Genomic DNA, 14,839 nt, shown 5'->3' with positions numbered 1-14,839 from the left:
CCCGGGCTTGGGGCCGGGGCCGGGGCCGCGCGGCCAGGGGAGCCGCCGGCGCCCCCGCTCCGGTGCAATGGTTGGGTCTGGCTCCCCGCGTGCCGCACATTCCTTGGAGTAGCCACCCCCCTCCTCTTTTCTTTTTTCCCCCTCGGCTCCCTGCCTGAACACTAGCGGCAGCTTAGCACCCCGGCTAGAAGCCCCTTTTAAGGGTATGGCTTCGGAGAGCACTCTGACACCTGGGTAGGAACTGAACCAGTCGCGGGTCTCTCTTTGCTTTCAGCGTTCCGAACTACCACCCGCCCCCGCCCTCTCCCCAAAAGGCTGCGGGCTGTCACTCGTACTTCAACAAACCAGTCTTTCACCAAACCTCTGCGAATCTGCGTTCCCCCAAATTCACGACGCTAACATTTTAGCACGGAAAAACAGGTCTACACTCCCAACCCTCTTAACGCAAATACGCACGGTAAAGTTCTATACTTCATTTCCTTGCCAGAGTTTACAAGCTTACCTTCAAGATGAGAATATCAAATAGTAAAAATCACTTAAGGCTTACATCATTTACAATGGTTCGGTAAGCCTTCCTTTAAACTGGGAGAGTGTAATCCTTCTATATGTCAGTTACTAGATGCCACACAAATGTGTTCTACTGAAAGGGCACAGAAACTGCAAAAAGGGGACAAAGGGAGGAGGTAGTTTCCTTTGTTTCCCAGTTGAAATTATCTAACAGGTCTCAAGATACCCCTTTTCCTGATCACTTTCGCTCTGGCGTATCAAGCCTAGAACCTGTGCACAGTAGAAGACCTCTACAGCAACTCCTACAGGAAGAGCCCCCAGGCTCTGGACAGGCCACTGAGTTAGGCTTGCCAACTGTCATGATGGCCCATTCAGCTGTATTACAGGGTAGTATCATAGTGATATTACAAAGTTCTTCCTGGCCTCTGATCTAACACCTCAGAAAGGGCCATCTGCCATGAAAATGAAAAATCCTAACTCCTCTAAAAAGTGAAGGCACTCAACTTCTGGCTGCTATAAGGAAAACAGTGTTCCTTAGAGTCTACAAGTAAAGCTGTGACTATTGAGCCCCACACTGTGTGTAGAGAGTACTAAAAAAATAAAAATAAACTTAAAAAAAAAATCTGTGGTTAATCAAAGGTTTTTCCAGCAGCAAGAACTGAAAATACCCATCTTCGATAACCTGCTGGTGACAGCTGGTGCCATACTCCAAGATGCTTCCAATGCTCTCCAGCAGAAGTAATGAGAACTAGCAAGTCTCACCTAATTCAAAACAACCATATACACAAAATACACACATATGCAATCCCTAATTCTTTTCATTAAAAACAAAAAGCAGCAGCAGCAAAGGAACTTATTCTAGATACACCATAGATAAGTAAGAACTTGCTAGATAAAATTCACAGAAACATTTGTCCTTTAAAGTAATTTTTAAACACAGAACAACTAACATTCAGTGTTAATATGTATGCTAGAACTATTTCCTCCTCCAGATTGACAACTGTCTCAGCTGCTGCTTTACTGTCACCTGTAACAAGGACTCTTTACTGCAAGTTATTAACCACAGGTATAAAATAAAATAGGTAGAACTGTTCAGGTTATAGGTACCTTTTCCTGAGAACTTAATGCCCATGACCCCAGCAGTTCGGGAATGTCATCTATGGAAAAAATTCCATGTACAGCCTCAGTTGTCATGATTGGTCTCTTAGGAAACCACAATCTAAACCACAAAGAATAGCATAGATTAATTTTCCTATGCCTATGCTCTAAGGTACTCTTGATGTTGCGCTATTCTAGAATGTTAAGATTTGACTTGATACCCTGCAGTAGTTTTATAGGGATAAGGCAAAATTTCAAGTGATAACAAAATTTAAGGTAGAATACTAAAATATACTTAGAATATTTTATACTAAGAAATCAAAGGATACATTAGAATTCTTATTCAATATGAATGATATTAAAAGGACTCTTTAAGAATAAAAGGATATTTATCAAAAAAATAGAGCATCCTGTAATGATGAATGACATATAAGGAGAGACCATTTTTTAAAACAATGTCTGCCAGCCAGGATTCAAAAGTTTCAGACTTACGTAGGTACTCTTAACTAAGTAAAGCATTATAATAAAAGGAGAAGATGGCCCCAAAGACTATAAAATGTAATGAAGTCATGCTTAAAGCCCAAATGATTCCAATTAAAAGAAATAACAGATATAAGAAACCATGTGTATATATATAATCAGTTATAGATATTTACAAGTGCTTAGAAGGATAGATCTTAGTGAGATTCATCTGGGAAAGTGTTTTTTTACATTTTTAATTTTTTAAATTTATTTTTGAGACAGAGAGACAGGGCATGAGCGGGGAGAGGCAGAAAGAGAGGGAGACACAGAATGGGAAGCAGGCTCCAGGCTCTGAGCTGTCAGCACAGAGCCCGATGCGGGGCTCAAACCCACAAAGCGTGAGATCATGACCTGAGCCAAAGCCGGACGCTTAACGGACTGAGCTACCCAGGCACCCCTCATCTGGGAAAGTTTATTGACCTTTGAAACAAATATGTTTTAAGACAGACAAATCAAGGAAACATTCCAAAGAAACTGCAAGTTATCATGGGAAGAATAAGAGCTTTGGAATCTGTCCTGTAAATGCTCATTCTCCTGAAAGGGAAACTGAGACTTTGCTACAACACCCTCCAACCCCAGCTCAGCTGGTGGGTAAAGTTATGAGAATCTGACCCTGGAGCAGTCAATCCAGAGACAGGCCAGTGACCTATGACATGGCTCAGATTGAAAAAAAGAAGCAGAGCCAATCAGATTCTCACCCTTGGGAATTTGATTCAGAAAACTCCAAGAGCTGAACTAGTTAGGAAAGGGGCAGAAACTCCAACAGCGCCAGGGGGTAGAGCTGAGGCCACAAAAAGCCAAAACCATATGTAAGCCAAGGTTATGAAGCAGCAGAAACTGTGAGTAAACAGGAAGCTGACTGGCAGCAAGCAGAGTAAAGCAGATGCCAGGAACGGGTGAGCACTTGGCCGGGAGATGATGAAGGGGACAGCAGTCCCTAGAGCTGCTGTGGCTTCCAACAGCCAGCCCCTCCGCATGTATGCTTCAACCCAAACCACCCTTCTTCAGATGGCTTAAGTGACTCTGGATTTCACAATCCAAGGAAGAAAATTTAAATAGCCAGACAGATCTGGGGAGATCTGGCTCTCCATTTCAGCTTCCCACTTACTAGTCACATGACTTGGGACAAGTTAGTTAACCTCCCTGAGTCCCAGACCCCTCACAGATTGTCTGAATATATATACAGTATAACAACAAAAGGACCAAACTCAATAAATGGCAGCTGTTCTTACTGTGTTTCTATGTTTTATAGTGGTGGTTTGTAGATTTAAGTGGGTGTACTGTATAAATAACTGACGCTTAGCAAGTCTGGCTGACCATCAAAGAGCAGGAGCAAGGGTATAGTTGGAATTGACAACATGTAAAATAAGAGCTTTCTATGACTGTGTACACCACAGATTTAACTTTTAGAGGTTAAAAAAAAAAGAAAGTGTGGCGAAAGGGCTGTTTCAATAGCTGAGGTGCTCTGAAGTTTTCCTCCCACATTTGTTTTGGTCCCATTTCCTTTCAGGAAGTTATGTGTTGGACCAGAATGATTTCTGTATGAATGGGAAGACTGTGACCCAGCATCAGAGACCACACTCTAAAATGCAGGAGGAGGCTGCAGATGAGGATAAGGATGGAGCCATCAGTACAGGCAGAAGCCTGCAATCTCATAGAGGTGATGGGACCTGGACTTCTAAGCATTTGCATAACTGAATTTGAGAATCTGAATTTAGGAGACATTTGTCCCAAGAAACAATCTGAAAATGTGACTTTCATTTACAAAGTGTTAACAACAACTCCAGGAAGTGGGAAGGGTGATCAGGCTCCATTTACAGATGATGGGGGGAAAGAGTAGGAGGACTATCCTACCCATAGCTACTAAACAGCAAGCAAGTGTTAAAACCTAGATCGAATTAGGGTTAAAAGACTTCATCCTGTGCTCCTTCAACTCTGTAATGCTGTGTCTCCTCAAAGCCTTATAATGTTCCAGTTCCCAGGTGAGTACTTGTAACCCCGAGAGCACCCGCTGCTCTACACTAATAATGCAAGGCATTAAGTAGTATGTACCAGCCAAGTGGTCTAGACAAGTATGTGCTATGGGAGTCCGTGGAAAGGAAGGTCAATATAGGATACATAACATGGGCGTGGGAAGCTCACGTGTGTAAATGTTTTGTTTGAGGGAGATTTAGAAAGAAGTACCATGCAGATGCCAGAAAAACAGAACTTGAGATAGAGGGCTCGTATGAGAGAGGATTTAGATTTGGGGCAACAGCTGCTGAAATTGTTGCTAATCGATGAACTCCCTGAAGGGAGCGTATGACAATCAAAAGGCTAGTGAACCCCCTCATTCCAACACACACATTACTGAGCCCCACAGAAGAGAGGAGCCTTTGAATGAAATTGCTACAAAGAAAGTATGGTGAGGAAGCTAAACTTTGTAAGCAGAAAAATAAATGGGGGCGGAGAAGATGTCCAAGGAGATAAGAAAGAAGAGAACACCTCTATCAACAAAAGAACAGATCTATAACAGATTTTATCCCTCTATCACTGCTTAAAGCACCTCAGCCACCTTTTTCATTTGGATCACATTAAAAACAGAAAGGAACTGAGGAAGAATTCACCCAAAATTATTTCAAATTACAATCTTTAATGAATAAAATATAACCACATGTGATTGGTTAGCATAAACAGTTTACACTAAAAAATTATTTACATTTGAGAGTCTCTAGGTTTAAAAGCTCACAAGGCCTCTGGCTCCCAGCAAAAGAAGAAAAAAAAAAATAGAAAAAATATGAGGTCAGCAGATTCTTTAAATTTCTGTTCTTTCCTGGTACAAAATGGAGTTGATAAAGTACCCAATTTCTAAAGGAGCAGCAATATTTTCTATTATTTACTATACTGCTTTTTAAAAAACTTATGATTCTTATTCTAGATTTAAAGCTTCCCTAGACATACATAAAATCATATGTATATAAAAATGAAACCACTCTAATAAAATAAAACTATAGCTCTACAGCTATAATCCTAGAAGGTATACAGAACAACATAAACATAGCCATATTCTGATGAGTCTGATCACAAGCAATAACCTGATGATTCTTAAATCTATTCTGGGGAACAAAACAGAACAGAAATTGCCCTACTCCTGCTTCTCTGCATGGACTAATAAATAATAACTGACATTCATTGAGTGACTACTATATTCCAGGCACTCTCTCAGCATGTCCCTTGCCCCTTCTCTCTGACACACACACACACACACACACACTCATGAGGAAAGAATGATTATCCCACTTTACTGAAGAAAAAAATGGAGGTACTGAAGCTTAGAGGTTTAAGTAACTTCCTCAAGGCCATAGATCCAATACATAATGGAACTGAGGTTTGAACTCAGCTCTGTTTGACTTCAAAGTCCCCTGCCTCCAACAACACTAATGACGGTTATTATCTAAGGATCAAGTGCAAATCTCATAGGGGAAACTTAAGAGCCCACTCCTAAGTGTATACTGTGGTTCCCCAAATACCATCAACGTGACCTTGTACAAGTCACATAAAAAAAAGGCTATGGAGGGGCGCCTGGGTGGCTCAGTCAGTTAAGTGTTTGACTCCTGATTTTGGGTGAGGATCATCTCTGGGTTTGTGACTTCAAGCCCAGAGCCCCGGGTTTGGCTCTGTGCTGACAGTGCACAGCCTGCTCAGGATTCTCTCTCTCTTCCTCTTTCTCTGTCCCTCCCCTGCATGTGTGCACTCTCTCACTCTCAAAATAAGTAAATAAATAAATTTTTAAAAAGGCTATGGAAGTTGAATTTTCTTTCAGTTAAATATGTAGGCAAGCTTTTGAATATTAGAATAAACAGTTAATAGTACAGATAGATACTCCGACAGAAACTAGCTCCCAAATCTCTTTTAACTGATGGTTACTGGGGCACCTGGGTGGCTCAGTCAGGTAAGTGGCCAACTGCGGCTCAGGTCATGATCTCCTGGTCTGTGGGTTCAAGCTGTGAATCAGGCTCTGTGCTGACAGCTCAGAACCTGAAGCCTGTTTCGGATTCTGTGTCTCCCTCTCTCTGCCACCGCCCCCCATTCTCTCTCTCAAAAATAAACATTAAAAAAATCTAACTGATGGTTACTAAGATGTAACTCCTCCCTTGAACCAGTTTTCTGGGATAGTTGGTAGGATGAAGTTGGGAGAAATGCAGGAAGAATTATCTTCCAGAAGCAAGGATGGTATTTAGGTGGAAGATACTTCTGGAAACCTGCCCTGGAACTGAAAACAAACCTTCCCTTGAAAAGTAGTAGGAGACAACGTTAGTATTTAGTTTCACTGTGGGATTCATAGATGCTTATAGGTCAACTAAAATCCTAATCACTATTTAGGACCTCTCTCTCTCTATAGTGAAACATCCTCCAAATCTGAAGCAATTCGTACACTAAAAATCTTTTGGATATAATCTGTTCATAAATTAGTTCCTGCCTTGCTCTTACAGAATAGTTTAAAATTCAAAGCTTACTCATATTGCTGGAATAATGGTTCTCTGTAAGTTAAATTTCTTTCCAAAGATTTTCTACAGAAATAGGTATATGGGGTGAGGGGCGCCTGGGTGGCTCAGCTGGCTAAGTGTCTGACTTCACCTCAGGTCATGATCTCATGGTTTGTGAGTTGGAGCCCCACATTGGGCTCTCTGTGCTTTTGGCACAAACCTTGGTTCAGATCCTCTCCCCTCTCTCTCTGCTCCTTCCCCCATGCTCTCTCTCTATCTCTCAAAAATAAACATTTATAAGTTTCTTTAAGAAATAGGTATATGGGTTTTATTGTTTTTAATAAAATAAAATCTGGGGCGGGGAAGGCTATATAAATTAAAAATTAAAGACTTTTGCTTTATTTTGTACTACATTGGATTTACATCAACTTCTATAGCAAAATAAAGGAGAGGCAACTACTTGGAAAAGCAGGACAAAGAGCTCTGTTCATTTATCGTGGATTACTATTTTCCTAAATTACCTGGATGGAGGCCTCAACCCTCTATATTCTTGGACTGTGGAAATGTGGAATTGGGGTTATTATTCTCCATTCTAGAGCAACCTACAAGAAAGCAAGTGCTTATATTCAGAATACTTCAATTCCATGAATTGTCCACGAATTATAGTAAAACGTACAAATTATGAAAGATATTAGAGGATCTCTGAAATTACAGTTTTCCTAAAGAGATATAAGTAACAATCATCTACTGTATGTCAGCAAACTATGGTCAAGGCAAAGGGCTGAGGCAAGGAAGGGAGGGGCTCCTGTGCTGTGCAAACAGCAAGCACATCCACCTCTTGCTACTTGCGAAGAGACAGAAAGGGCTTCAGATATCTAGTTTGTAGAAAACTAGAGCCAAAAAATAAAATCTCAAATAATGACAAACGAAGTTGGAACCTAGAATGACCATCTCCTTTCCATGAGTAAGAATCAACTGCTGGGATGACAACTTTGAGGGCGCAGTGTGAACAACTGTCCATGGGACAGACAAAACCCTCATGTAAGCCATGAAGCCTAAGACTTCACCAAATGTCTGGGGGACATAACCAATTTTTATCCAAAACCTGGGATCCACAGCATAAATGAGGTTTTTAAGGCTTTAAAACACAGAAGAAAAAAACTCAATGAAACCATTTCCTTTCTCTTCTGTTGCTAGGATTACCATTAAACTATGTCTAGAGGATGAGAGGACAATTAATTACATCCTATAAGTAAATGGAGATGCTGAAAAGCTTTTCATTCTCCACTGAATTATAAATGTAAAGGTTAAAACAAGAAAATAAAGAATTAGAGATGAATTTCTCTTCAGTTGAATGTGTACAATGGCAAACTTCCCCAACATTAGAGTATGTAGTTAAAAGTTCTGGAATGGGCTACATACGGAGCTTATAAAAATTTCCCACCCTAATTGTCCTTAAGAATGACTAGTTCTGGGTTATCTAATACACTTAACACATGGGGCAAACTGATGACAAACCTGTCGCCAACTGATACTCCCCAAGCGAAGAGAAGGCAAATGAGGAAATTCTGATGTTGTCAGGACAATATGACTGATCATGACATCAGCAATTCCTAATTCCAAACTATAAAGAACACTCCCAGAATGCTGACAACATATTAAATGGATCCTCCCAGAACCACCCTCTTTTCAGCTTCCCAATTAATACGTGATCTCACGGCAAATATGATAATGTTTCAACTTAAGGGTTATTAAGTGTTAAAATCCTATTAGATTCCTCTAAGCTGGAGGAAGCAGATAACTTCTGAAGACATTTTGCAGACTCATAGTATATGTATATATACCTATATATATGTAGTACATATATTTTATGAATGTATAAACATATTTAGCACTTAAAAATGAATACACAAAAATGTTGCAATTTATGAAATGCATTATTGTACATAACCATATTAAAATCTCAGGGAAGGAGGCAGGACAGACATTCTCCACTTGTTTTGAACAGGTGAGACAGCCTCAGCTAGGGTAAACAACATGCCCAAGCTCATGGCCTGGAAATGTAGAATCTCTAGGTTGGAAAGAATATTTAATGGTCAGTCCCTGTGTGTGGCATATAATAATCATTCAATAAATATTGCAATGGAAGGAATCCTACTGACTCTCCTTGGAGATCCTGACCGAAAATAGATCTCATTTCATTTATCCATATTCAGCCATATCTATTACAAAGTTCTATGTTACACGGCTTCCAATCTGAACCTAACCCAGGACTAGAGTCTATGTCTTCTATAAGATGGTATAGTATTTTTTTCTTATATTCCACACTTCCATACTCATAAAAATGAGGGCAGAGTCATCTTATTTTGAGCCTTAAAAAATTTCTGATGAGTTTCTTAACCCACTGTCCTGTATATTGTAGGTTTTGTTGGAGTCATGAGTGAATGAGGTAAATTAGCCTTCTCATACCCACACATACACAAGTAGCACAAATGATTTTCACCCATTTTTCAAAACCATGTTTATCTGAAGTTAGAAGAGCTGAATGTGAGAAACAGAGTGATCAGATCTTAAAAACTATTTTTTTTAATGTTTACTTATTTGGAGGGGCCAGAGAAGAAAGGGAGACCTAGAATCTGAAGCAGGCCCCAGGCTCTGAGCTGTCAGCACAGAGCCCGACACAGGACTTCAACTCAGGAACCATGAAATCATGACCTGAGCCGAAGACAGACACTTAACTGCCTGAGTTACCCAGGCGCCCTTGGAGAGCTCAAATCTTAAAGAAAGAATATGCTTTACATGGGTGCCTTGGGTGGCTCAGTCAGTTAAGCATCCAATTCTTTATTTGAGCTCAGGTCATGATCTTATGGTTCGTGGGATCGAGCCCTGTGTTGGGCTCTATGCTGATGGGCTATGCCTGCTTGGGATTTTCTTTCTCCTCTCTCTCTACCCATCACCCATTCTCTCTCCTTCTCTCTAAATAACCATTTAAAAAAATATGATTTACAGATTATGATTAAACGTGATGAATTTTCATCCTGAATTTTAGATCACTTGGGATTATAAGATGGGTTGTAATAAATGATGCATTTTGCATTTCTGTGTGACTTATTAAAGAAACAGGAGTCCATGACCAAATAGTTTCTCTTGACCTAACCTGTTACAATCAGAATAAATATTCTTGCTTTACTTTTTGGGGAAAAGAGAAAGATCCCACTCATCTGAGATCAGTGTCACTCTAAATATTTATGTATAAACTGTGTTTCATGCAATCTAAGATGCAACTGATTATAAGATGCTTGACAATTACTGAGATGTTAACATTTGTAAAAATGGACAACAGTAACTATAAGACATCATAAATTATAAGATGGGTCCTGATTTCAGAGATGTTGAAATGTGAAAAAGGTGAGTTCTAGACTGCATACATGGCATACGGGTGCATGAACACAATGCGTGCAAATGCGCACACATGTTCTCTTTATTCATAGCCCAGACTGGAGAAATCTATTTTTTCGAACACTCATTTTTAACCTTCTTAAGCACACAGAGCTACTAAGAGGTTGCAAGTCAATGATGAACAGACTCCGTTTTTCCCAGGCGATCTGACAGCATGTCCTACAAGCAGTGGGCACCGTCTCCTAGTGTCAGAATGAGAAACGTTACCCTGATCTCACAAAGGCATCCATTACAAAGGAACAAACTGAACTATCTGCTCCTCTCCTCGCCGTCTCCTCACAATCATTTCGAATTACACCCACAGTGTTTTATACCGTGCATTTAGGTAATAAGAAAGGGTAAAGGGAGATGAACCTCAATCTGTAGATATTTATCAGATTTCTCCATTCCACACTTTTTGTTACTGTGCTTTAAAGTTGTCCGTTGCAAACAGAACTTGAGACCATTCATCCTGGACTGTTCCTCTTTATCAGGCTATATGCACACAGACATACACACACATTCCAAAGATCAGGCATCAGAGCTGTTTTGGCACAGCATCAATTTGAACCTATGCATCTTATGAATATATTTCCATCTTTTTGCAGGGCCTGGAGTGCCAGTTCTCAGTCCTCCTCGGGCTTCAGATTGAAAAAGTGATTTTTATGTGAATCATGTACGTCAAATATAAAAAGACATACATTTAAAATGTGATCACAATCCTTAAAATTGATATAAAATTACAACATGAATTGAATACAACAACTTAGCAGATAAGATGACCCAATTTTAGAAAAAAGTCCAAATGGTTTACTTAAAACCATGGTGATTAGTAGATGCTAGTCTCTGGTATTTCGTATTTGTTCAGAAAGTGACCAGTCCCCTTGTACTTCCTCCTTTTTTCCTTATGCACCTTTCCTTTTAGTCATATCACTGCTGGTGTGAAGATAAAGCCAATATGAAAAAGTGAAACAAACTGGTCAATCTATTATCTGTCTATAGGTTAGACTAACTTGTAGTCTGGACCAACCTACAGTCTCCATAAGCTTGCGAACTATCTATGAATTTCACTTGCCTTTGGTAATGTGTCCCTTATAATAAGAGAAAATTGTAATTGACTTCACAATGAAAATCATCTTATATGAATTATTAACACATCAAACTGCTAAGATATCCCAAGCCCCTAGTTCAGGGCCCAGAACATATTAGGCATTCAAATATTGGTTCAATGAATGTATGAATGAATGAATGAATGAATGATGTCTTCAAATGCAGGCAAGTCCCGTTCCAACAGATATTACTATTCCATAAAAGTCAGACAACCTTATAATTTTGAGACATGTTAATTCAATGACGAATTACAAATTCTAATTTATTAGCCAAACTTCAAAAGTACTAGAGAATATCATTACAGGATCTGTAATTCATGATCTCTTGAGTAACCTGAAAACACATTCTACTTTAGGGGCTCTTTTAAGAAGTCTTGGAATTAACTGAAGCTATTTTCTGTGAAGTATATCCGGCTACAAACTATTTCAACTCACTGAAGAAACTGTTTCCCCCTGTTTCTACATCTCCCTGCCTCCTTCACTTAAAAAAAATCACAATTTAAGTTTTTGATGATTACCAAATTTTTTTAAAGTAGGTGCAAACTCCTGTAATAGAATATCATGTAATTCTTTTCATTGTGTCACACATTTGTAATAGTTCTATCAGCACATGAGAATGGACAAACTGTTGATAATTGTTGAAGCTAATCTTTCTACTTTAATGTAGTTTTGAAAATTCCCATAAGCAGAGTAGTTTTGGATATCAGCGTATTAAAAGCCTGGTGAGGTTGATTTTCAGAGGATCCAGAAACCAAGGCAAATGGATTCTTGGTGCTCCAACACCCTAGAAAGGACTTTTAAATAACTATTCATCCACCCATTTTACCCTTTCCTCCATGAATCACTCCTGAAAAAGAAAAATCATTCCAAAGTTGAGATACGAGACTGCCGTCTAGATGGTACGAAGGTAATCATGAGTCTGTTAGAAAATACTACAAATCCAAGTGATTAAACAGGTAAGATTCAGTCAGTTTCCACACTTGAGAGTGAGAACACATGATTTCTAAATTAGCAGCATTTCTTCAGTTCTTACTAACTTTTCTTTTTCTATATCTTTTATCTATTAATTTCCTCAAACTAGAAATGCTGAAACATCTTCTGTTTCTCCCTCTGACTGGTCCTCATTAATTCTAAATTGTTACATATATTACTTCTAAATATCTTCTTTATGACCTCTTTGGTCTGATCTTCCTACTTCCTAAAATCTCCAAATTTAATGCAAATTTCTGGACATCAGTTGTAAAGCTCTCTACTTCCAACTGCTTTCCCCCTTTACCTCTCCTCCAATGACTGTGTTTTGGCTGCCCACGAACTCACTCTGCTCTGGTTCTCAGTTTTGCCAGGAAATGGCCTCTGTTTTTCCATCAGCCAAACCACATTCACCCTCCCTGTTTACTCTGCTGAAATCACAGCTCATGGTCTACCCCCTCTGAGTTTTTCCTGCTCTCATCTATTTTCCAAGATCTCTCACTATATTTTCTGAGGACTGTAGTAATACCTAAATTAGGTCAACTTAGTGTCTTTATACATTATAAACTATGGCCAAGATTTGCCATGTCCTCTCCACTATTTACTATACTGAAAGGCATTTTTGGAGAGCTCAGCCAGTCCTTACTGACCTGGCTCCACTGTAAGTCAGCTGTTCTCAGCATCTTTTCTAGTCCAGCACACCTGAAGAATCCTACATACTCCCATCAGTCACTGTGTCTTAGTCTGCACAATTCAGAGTCAGAAATGATGAGGACACACACTCCCATCCTTATCTGAACAGCACTGTTATAAAGAATGAAACAGAGAGTGGTTACAGGAACCCAGAAAAGATAACCATTTAACTTCAGCACTCGTGTGCTCATATGTGTGCATTCACTTTCTCTCTCTCCCCTCCCCTCCCTCCCTCTCTGCCTCTCTATCTCCTCTGCTTTGTGTCTGTCTGTCTCTATCTCTACATACACACAATATAAAACATGTATCTATATACGAATATAACAACATATATAACAACTTATATATAGATACATAAATATCATATAATAGATACATCTGTAACATATTATACATATATAAGGCTTTTCTGTAAAAAAAAAAAAAAGAAAGAAAGAAACCTTCCTATAAAGTATATGAAAATTACAGCCTCTCGACCTAAGAAGGCTTAGGATGACTGTTTTCTCAAGTGAGCTTATATTTATTAAAACCCAAAATGGTACCAAAATATATTTTAGAATGTTTACAGCAGCTCTGAGAAGGCCTTTCCCCCAATGACACAATTTTCCTTGAAACTCCAGTGTTTGATTCCACTGTCTTCCCCACGCCAAGAGGCATCTGCCTCTTCCTTGCTCCCCTTCAATGCAAAATAGCACAGCCCTCGAAATGCACTCCACCTCTATCGATCACCTATAGGTTGCCATTGCCACTTACAATATGGAGTAGTGGATAGGCATGCACTTACTATAAAAATCACCATGTTCAAAAGATCATTCTACCCTTTGCTAGTTTAGCAATCTTCATCTCAATCTAACTGTAAAAAGGGAAAAGAGAACAGTATCTCCTTTACAGTTTTGGGGAGAAGCAAATAAGGCACATCAGTTTGTTAAATTGCAACGATCAGTTATCATTTACTTACCTTCAGATACTTTAGCACATAGCTAAGAGCTTTTCATAGGTGAGGCCATCTCCTCTAAAACCCCAGGCTTACAGATCCTTGAACTCCACTCCAGCAACACCTGCCTATCTGCTTTACCTCAAGGACTAACGTCATTGCATGACATCAAGTCTGAAATGACCACTCTTCCATCTTTTCTGCACTCTTAATAATAATAATAATAATAATAATAATAAATAGTATTAGATAACATTGTTTGAGTAAACAATGTGCCAAACATTGTAATTAGTATTTTACGGGGATTGTTTCATACCACCCGTATTCTCTCCATCCCAGATGGAGAAACTATAGCTTATCTTCATTCTGTTTATGCTCCCATTCCTCTCATTCCTCTATCTATCATGTCACTGCTGTCACCAGCACCACTCCCTCCCTACACGTCATATCCTTCCAACCAACCTACATCCCCAAATCAGGCATCCCAAGTTATTATTTTTAGTACCCGGTATCCACCGCCCTTTTCACTCTTCAGATGAACACTTTAACCATCAGATTTTTCTATTCCTTCTCCTGAGCTGCTAACAACTACAAATCAGAACTACACCTATATGCTTCACCGATAATTCACTAGCATTCATTTTATTCATTTCCAAGTGGCTCCCTACCTCTTCTCACAGAGAATTAATCCCAAACATTTTATTTCTTTCTCTCAAACTCTCAATCTTACTCTTCACTGCCAAATGATAAGGTAGAAATCGTTTAACATTATTTGCGTGATCTTCCCTCATTCCTTCTTAAATGTGTGTGTGTGTGTGTTCTTGATTTCAAATGAATTTCCCTATTACCTGTTCTCCCCATTAACCTCACCTTTCTCCCCAACTCAATTTCTATACTCGTTTGCCCATTCTCTCTCTTTCTTTTCTTTCTTTCTTTCTTTCTTTCTTTCTTTCTTTCTTTCTTTCTTTCTCTCTCTTTCTTTCTTTCTTTCTTTCATTTTGGGGGGAGGTCCTTAATGTTCATTTCATTTTAAAAGGAATGCATCAATATATTTTTCTTTTAGAAAAACAGCACAGGCAATGGCTTTTTTCCCCCTGTAAAGT

At 39.2% G+C, this 14,839-nt stretch overlaps 1 protein-coding gene across 4 annotated transcripts in view; it reads right to left on the bottom strand.

The window, feature by feature from the left end:
* Positions 1-14,839, bottom strand: part of RBMS1 (RNA binding motif single stranded interacting protein 1) — a 211,934-nt gene that overhangs the window by 127,592 nt on the left and 69,503 nt on the right. The window lies entirely within an intron of this gene.

This window comes from Suricata suricatta, chromosome 3 (assembly GCF_006229205.1).
Source record: "Suricata suricatta isolate VVHF042 chromosome 3, meerkat_22Aug2017_6uvM2_HiC, whole genome shotgun sequence".
Lineage (NCBI taxonomy): Eukaryota > Metazoa > Chordata > Mammalia > Carnivora > Herpestidae > Suricata > Suricata suricatta.
Note: the sequence above shows the minus strand (reverse complement) of the source record. Positions and strands in the feature narration are given on the sequence as shown.